The sequence below is a fragment of the Schistocerca piceifrons genome, chromosome 11 (genome assembly GCF_021461385.2).
Source record: "Schistocerca piceifrons isolate TAMUIC-IGC-003096 chromosome 11, iqSchPice1.1, whole genome shotgun sequence".
NCBI lineage: Eukaryota > Metazoa > Arthropoda > Insecta > Orthoptera > Acrididae > Schistocerca > Schistocerca piceifrons.
In genome coordinates, this window is record NC_060148.1 from 106,913,897 (window position 1) to 106,921,924 (window position 8,028).

General features: G+C 42.9%; 1 non-coding gene across 1 annotated transcript; it reads right to left on the bottom strand.

Annotated features, from left to right (window-relative positions):
* Window positions 1-7,186: 7,186 nt before the first annotated feature.
* Trnas-cga lies at window positions 7,187-7,261 on the bottom strand. The gene has a single exon. It is a non-coding gene; the product is annotated as a tRNA-Ser (tRNA).
* Window positions 7,262-8,028: the final 767 nt, after the last annotated feature.

The following is an 8,028-nucleotide window of genomic DNA, read 5'->3' on the forward strand; positions in this document are numbered from 1 at the left end:
AGGACGACTGATAAAAAACTTTTTTCTTGATGTGACAATTAAGAATAAGTATATGCGAATTGCCGGCCACGGTGGCCGTGCGGTTCTAGGCGCTTCAATCCGGAACCGCGGGACTGCTACGGTCTCAGGTTCGAATCCTGCCTCGGGCATGGATGTGTGTGATATACTTAGGTTAGTTAGGTTTAAGTAGTTCTAAGTTGTAGGGGACTGATGACCACAGATGTTAAGTCCCATAGTGCTCAGAGGCATTTGAACCATTTTTTTTTTTTTTTTGCCTGTCTCAGAAAATACGGGACTCGATCGCTGAAAAATCTTTCCCTAGCAGCTCTCTTGTTTGATGCGGAGGGTGTGCAGAGGTTTAGAGAGGTGAAAACATTCAGAACCCCTTTGACAATGCGTCCTCCCGGCTCTTTTTCTACATCATTTAGTTACTGTGTTCGTGAAGAGTTACTCACCGCAAAAGGCGCAAAATCTGCCTTACGAAACTCTGCACTTGGCCGGTGGCCACCCGAGCGAGAAGCAGAAGGCGTACTTCTGCGCATTCGCGGGCGTATCGAATCCCTCTGCTGATTCTGTGATGCTGGCACCCTTTCTGCCTCCAGACGGCTGTCGCGCTGGACCTGTGCCGTACGTTTTTGACAGCTCCGTCACTCTCTTAATAGTAACTGGTTCAAGACAGAGGAGCGTTCCGTTCACACAGCTAGGCCAACAAATTTAATTACCATCACTGTAAGGTACAATGATTGTCACAATCTATCTGTGAAAATATATCATTTTAGATGTTTCAAACGGGTAAATGAAGTCTAAACACAAAGATTAACAATCTTCAGGGCCAACATTTTAATCAGAGTCATTTGCGTTGCAGACAAATGACATATACAAATTACACTGAAATCGGCCTGCTCTCTCTCGCAGGCGAATTGTTCGATGTACTGATTAGCCTCTAATTCGCATCATGTAGCGTGTGCTACACATGCACGTATTTGCCAAAAGACGTGGGACATACTGATTAAAAAATAGTCCGATCGTGCATGTGTAACGTCAGTCCCGCATGGCGCGTAAATATTTAAGCGGAATGTCTCAGCGACAGAACATGCAATTGCATGTCTGCTGAGATAAAGTTGGACGTTTTCAGGTGTAAACCCATCCCTTAAAAGAACTGCCGTTGCGTTGTTTATTTCTGCATCGATAGTAACGACAGCTTGAAAGCCAGCTGATGTTCCTCCTACAGCTGCCGTTGAGACTTGCTGCAAAAATAATACATCAAACGTGACATCTTGTATTAAATCATCTAGCGCACTAATTGTAACAGAGGTTGTTATCGAAGTAATGTTTAGTGTTAGTACATCGTGGACTGCCATTAGACAGATGTAGCGTGCTGTGACGTAACTGCGAAATTGCTGCGAGAGTGGGAGAAATTGTCTTTGTAATACCGGGGCATTAAATGGCAGCCGGACGCTGGTGTCTGCGATCGTCACCGACTTTGAAACTGTTGATCAGAACTGGAGCTGTAATCGCTAAACAGTATTACACATTTTATGTGGGAAGTGATCGTCCTGATTTAGTTTCGGCCCCCCTGTCGTGTGGCCGGTCTTTTCTCTGCCGCCGTGGTCGGACCGCCCCTACCGCCTGTTCCCGCCCCGCCGCTGCTTCTGCGCATGCGCGGCCCTCTGCGGGATTCGCTGCCCGCATTCTGCGTCGCGCCCCCACCTGCGAGTTCCCCCTCGGCCGTTTGCGCGGGCAGTCTGACGCCACCTGTTGCTGTTTGCACTTGAATAAAAGTGTTCCAAGCATTTCTGCTTAAGAGACAAGACCGAATGTTTACACAGGCTTTCGTTACGTAGAGAGTAACGCAACATGTTACAGATAAGATATGTTGCTGTTTCCGGAAATAACTGTTTCTTTGGCGTCATTTTTATCGATGAAATTCGGATCTCGGAGCTTCCTTTGTTATCTCGTGATCTGGCGTGCGGATACGCGCACTGAAATGAAAACCAGTGCCGTAAACTCATGTCTGTCAAACCAGGCCTGAGACGCATTTGGTCGGTACACACCTGTCTGAAGCGTATTCAGGGTGCATACGTGGACGAGGAGAAAAAAAAATTCCCGGATTTCCCGCTTAAAAATACACTTTCTTCCGGGTGAAAATACATTTTTTCCGTCTTAAGTAACAGTATACATTTCCTCGGAACTGTTAAAACTTATCAATCCTTTCAATGGTAGCGGTTTTATAGACCGGCATAGAATTTCCCGGCACTTTAAACGAAACTCAGGGGAAGAAACACGTTTTGGCAAGATGTCTGATGTGCAGCAACATGTACACTGCATGTTTTCGTGTTACGAAAGTACAAATTCGAATTCCAGCATACACCGCATGTTACTTTCCGAAGGACTGAAATCGAGATTGCTATGCCCTTTTGTAAGCCAGTCATGGCTCATGTCAAGCTATCTCGCCAGCCGATGACAGAGGATATTCAGAGCACAGGACATGTGACGTAGTCACCCAACAGCAACAGCACTGTCAACAACCACGAATAGGAAAAGGTAATGGATTAAATTAATATACATAGTGCTGCTACTAGAAAAGGAAAGCTGTCGCGTATAATATTGGTCTCTAAGATTAATAATATGCAAGAGAAGCTACGCTGTCACACATAAAGTTGATATTTTTTGCGCGAGTTACACTTTAAGATTGTTGTTGTGGTCTTCAGTCCTGAGACTGGTTTGATGCAGCTCTCCATGCTACTCCATCCTGTGCAAGCTTCTTCATCTCCCAGTACCTACTGAAACCTACATCCTTCTGAATTTGCTTAGTGTATTCATCTCTTGGTCTCCCCCTACGATTTTTACCCTCCACGCTGCCCTCCAACGCTAAATTTGTGATCCCCTGATACCTCAGAACACGTCCTACCAACCGGTCCCCCCTCCATGTCAAGTTGTGCCACAAACTCCTATTGTACCCAATTCTATTCAATACCTCCTCATTAGTTATGTGATCTACCCATCTAATCTGCAGCATTCTTATGTAGCACCACATTTCGAAAACTATTCTCTTCTTGTCCAAACTATTTATCGCCCATGTTTCACTTCTATACGTGGCTACACTCCATACAAATACTTTCAGAAACGACTTCCTGACACTTAACTCTATACTCGATGTCAACAAATTTCTCTTCTTCAGAAACGCTTTCCTTGCCATTGCCAGTCTACATTTTATATCCTCTCTACTTCGACCATCATCAGTTATTTTGCTCCCCAAATAGCAAAACTCTTTTACTACTTTAAGTGTCTCATTTCCTAATCTAATTCCTTCAGCATCACCCGACTTAATTCGACTACATTCGATTATCCTCGTTTTGCTTTTGTTGATGTTCATCTTAAGATAGATCACACAAATGTGTCAATAAAATTTTTAACGACGACATAATTGTCTGATCTTTTGGGCTCGAAAATATTCTAAATTGCCATCCTCAAAGATCTGATTTTTGAATGAGAGTCAAACTCTCTGATTTTAAAAATTCATCCGACATTCGAGCACAGAGTTCATCTTGCGACAGAGGAAATTTACTTTGAAAGTAACGCTCTTCAAACAACTATTCGGAATACTTCCCCGCGACCTGTTAGGAACGGATCCGTTTCAGCAGTTGCCAGAGAGCGCCAGATGACAGCCGTCGCCGTGCTTGCGCAGCTACGGTGAAGTCCGTACATTCGTGCGTATAAAACATTAAAATATCTTACATTATATCATAAAAGAAACAAGACATGGGAATTTTGCGAACCAAACTAAAATGCACAATTCGCCTTAAAGCGCACATTCGTATGTCCAGATTCAGATGTAAATTTTTTTGGAGTACCAGCACTGTATTATCTCATGTTTGGTTCTTTATTATGGCATAACGCCATACGTGCTAGAAGACGAAAAGGTGAACTTGAAATGTAGCGAACAGTTGAAACTAGCCAATAGTGCTGAATTAAACACTTTGTTTCAAATAAATTGACTGCCTCAGCAGTGAAGATTAATAAAAGTCAAATTTCTTTAACAAACTTACAAAAATAACTTCACTGTTCTGCAAAGCGATTAACGCTTGACTCTCAGAAAGGTGGAAACAAAATATGATCTGCAAGTAATAACATATTTTACCCTTCCGTAATATGTGAATGTATTTTAATTCACTTGATAGCTCCCGCCCACAGAAATCCGTTTTGTTTTCATTTGATGTGAGAGCAATAAACGAAGAAGAAAGAGCAAAATCACTAAACGTAAACACAGGTCACATGGAGACTACCACCTCCCCACTACAACTCAGATTGCTCTGTGCATCAGGTCCAAATCTACAATATTTCCGAACCGCGGCAGTATTAGATAGTGGCACTCCCCTCCCTCGAGCGTTTGACGTAGGAAGCCAAAAATTTAAAAAATCGACTTTTCAAAAATATCTTCATTTTGTAGCTCATCTTTCTGAAGAGTCTGCTACATAAAACATATATGTTTGAGGGAACGAAATGCATGTTATTTGGTCTTCAGTGTGCCGAAGTGCAGTGCCACGCCTCTTCACACAGCGTTCTTCCATCGCACGTCTCTGTATTTCGCTCTGTGGAATTCGAACGTGCAACATTTTGTAAAGGGCCCATCAAACTATATTCAGGCAAGTGGAAATTAAAATGTCCTGTGGTGCCTCTCCTGCTCCCAGTAGGCCGGTTCGACATCCTGCCCCTCTTAAAAAAATCTCGCAATTAATACTGGATGGTATTATTTACAACTGGAAGAACAAAATTTGCAGTCTTTGCTGCCTGTTAGCTAACAACTTGCTGTTTTGTGACATAGAATTAAATATAGGATACATAAAATGAGTGAAAACAAGAGCCAAGCAAGACAGAACACATTTCTTCAATCCTTAAGTCCTAGCATTTTTTTTCTCTCTAATCTTGCCACAGCTTTATATGGCGTAGTTTCCTTTCTGGGAAAGAATCTATTACCTCATCAAAGTTCGTCAACATTTTTCTACATGAAAAAAACGAAATGTCGTTGTCTAATACTAGAAACTCTGTTAATACAAATATTACCCAAGACTGGTGTGGTTTCTCGGTCTGATTACGTGTATTTTGTCACTGTCTGATAGATAAAACGAAATAGGCCTGGCTAATATTGCAGCAGTTGCTACACACACCAAATAAACGAGACTGTTTTGGCATAAATGGTCATTTTTATAACACGACAGAATATAATTCATGAAGTACCAATATCAAATGCCTATTAGGCATACTACAAGCAAAAAGTTTTGTGTTAGGAAATAGTTTCACACTTTATTCATACTCTCTAGCTTCTCAAGCATGAGATCGAAAAGTAGTAGTACGAAATCTTTATATACATTTTGAATTGTCATATTCTTCCGTAATTTGTGTGAGTCTCCTTTTCTTCTCCTTCCATGTTCTAACAAACAATCTTGTCATCACTAACTCTGTAAGTATTCCTGCCAGTGTCAAAACTTATTCTCTGGTTAACTTCACCGACCCTGCCACAATCACCGGTTTAGTTATCCCGCATTTATTCTCCGGCTAGACGTTATTATGTGTTCGTAGAACGCGTTTTCCGTGCGACTCCCAGAACAGAACTTTAGCGGCTGCTAGCTGGGGATTGTATAACTGGCCCTTAGTAGTGTAGCAGTCTGGCCAAAAATTTTCTGTCGAAATTTCATTTCCTTGGATACTCGGAGAAGACAATACATAATCTTCGTTGCCTGTTATTCCTGTCAGTCATTTATTTATTTCCACTCTGGTGGTCTCAATCTAGGGAATTCGCTAGTAATTATAACAATGCTGATCATTTGTAAACCCACTGAACCACATCAATAGTGACTGGCATTCACCCGTTGAGCTCTATTCGCTCAGCTCGTATAGCCCCATCCTCTTTTGTCTGCAGGGAAGTTTATTTGTAGGTGCGGCGGGGATTCCCGTGGCAGACACATCACGTACACTATGCACGCATTCAGAAATCAACTTAAAATTTGATCAAAAATGTTAAAAGAACCAACAGGGATGCGTTGAAAACCATATGAGTAATCGATAGACCAACGTGTGCTGCATGCTAGGAGCTTTATGAAACAGTCTTTCCCCTCAATAATATGAATATGCCCCTCCCCCCCCTCCCCTTGAAACTGCCGCCCAGGGTGGATACCCGGTTTGTCCTCGCCCCCTACCCCCAGTTCCGGGCCTGTTGCGCATACGTGAATCTGGCAGCTTAGGCGCACCAGTAAAATTTTTGCTGATAGCATCTGCCTGCTTGCTGCTACTGCTTATGCTTCCATGCGGCTAACTGCCACATTTCTGCAGCCAGAAGCGGGAGAAGGTACTACTCATACGCGACTCAACTGCACATGCGCATAAGCTCGCTCCAACATCGGAGGCAATTTGTTGTTATGAAGTACTGCATAGCCTTTGACACATCTTGCTGTTGGCAGACGCTTGTATGAGCACTGTCTTGTTGTATACGGCGCATTTCCTTTGCAACTTGAGTTTTATATTCTTTTTTTCTGTCGTTCGTGTTTTATTGCTGCAGTATTATTCTGCAGTAGCGATATACAGTACTATTCTTCGTTATAGTATTGGTTCTTATCAGTCAAAGTTACAAAAATTTAACTGAAAACTAAAACAATGAAAACTTCCCGGAATTCTAAAAAATTTCCGGGTTTTTCCCGGTCATATACACCCTGGTATTCTACAATGCTCTTGAACTGCTTCCACTGATACACACGCTGTTAGTGCTACAGAGGAAAGGTAATCTGAAGACTGTTTCTCGTCTCTCTTGTTACGGACAATAATATTCCCAACTTACTTTCTGTTTCTGTTAAAGCTCGTATTCAGTGATACTGTATCAGTCTTGTCATCGCTGATTCCCTCTTCTGCCCTAACAGATTGGAAAAGTTCCGTTCCATCTGTTAGCAGCAGGCCTAAGATGTTATCTTCACGAGTCGGTTTTCAGATGAATGGCTCGAGGCAGTTTTTGGGTAAACCACTTGGATCAGTTTGTCATGATTCTCTGGCCCTGCCACCAGGCCCGGCTACCCGAGTCTCCCACTGCAGAGGTGGCAGGTTAAAGGTTCCATCTGAAACTATGAATCCAGAATGAGATTTTCACTCTGCAGCGGAGTGTGCGCTGATATGAAACTTCCTGGCAGATTAAAACTGTGTGCCCGACCGAGATTCGAACTCGGGACCTTTGCCTTTCGCGGGCAAGTGCTCTACCAACTGAGCTACCGAAGCACGACTCACGCCCGGTACTCACAGCTTTACTTCTGCCAGTACCTATGAATAACTAGGAAGTGCACGCCAGATGTTCTTACTTTCTATTCAGAGCTCTTCATAGACGATATTTCTCGAATCGTCAGTGAGGACTAACCTGAGGCGGTCTTTTACTTAATATTCTACAATCCTCCATTCCGAAATCACTGATATTTGGGAAGCACGTCAATACGAATGGCAAAATTTCAGCTCTGTTCTTGATTGGTGGCTGAGTTACAGTAAGGCTAGTGTGCGAAAGGACCCTGCCTGCTACTGTTCTGAGTCAGCTTTTAGGAAAAGCAGGACAATGCAATTTCACAGTCAGTGTTTGAAAGACGTACTCGGCCCTTCTGCTAGTCTTAACGGGAACCGATAAGTTGAGCAAAGACAGATCAAATCTGTTTATTCTTGTCGACGTGAAATTTTTCAGTCGATTGCAAACATTTTTATGAGAGTACAACAGGGACATGAAGGAGACTTTAGCTCTATTTCAGTTTCTCTACACCTGACTCAACCGATATATTGCTACCTGCTACGCAAGTCTCGGTAGAAGGAGCGTGAAAGTAAATATTAAGGAGAACGGAGGTCACACGGTGGCTTACCAGCAGTGTTTCACACCGCGACTGCAACAGGAAAAGGCCGGAACAGCTGTGGTACTCAAACTGTCCTCCGCCACACACCAGAATGTATCTGAGAAATCATCATATTTCAGACTTACCGATTTCGAAAGTTATTTCAGAAAGGTGTTAT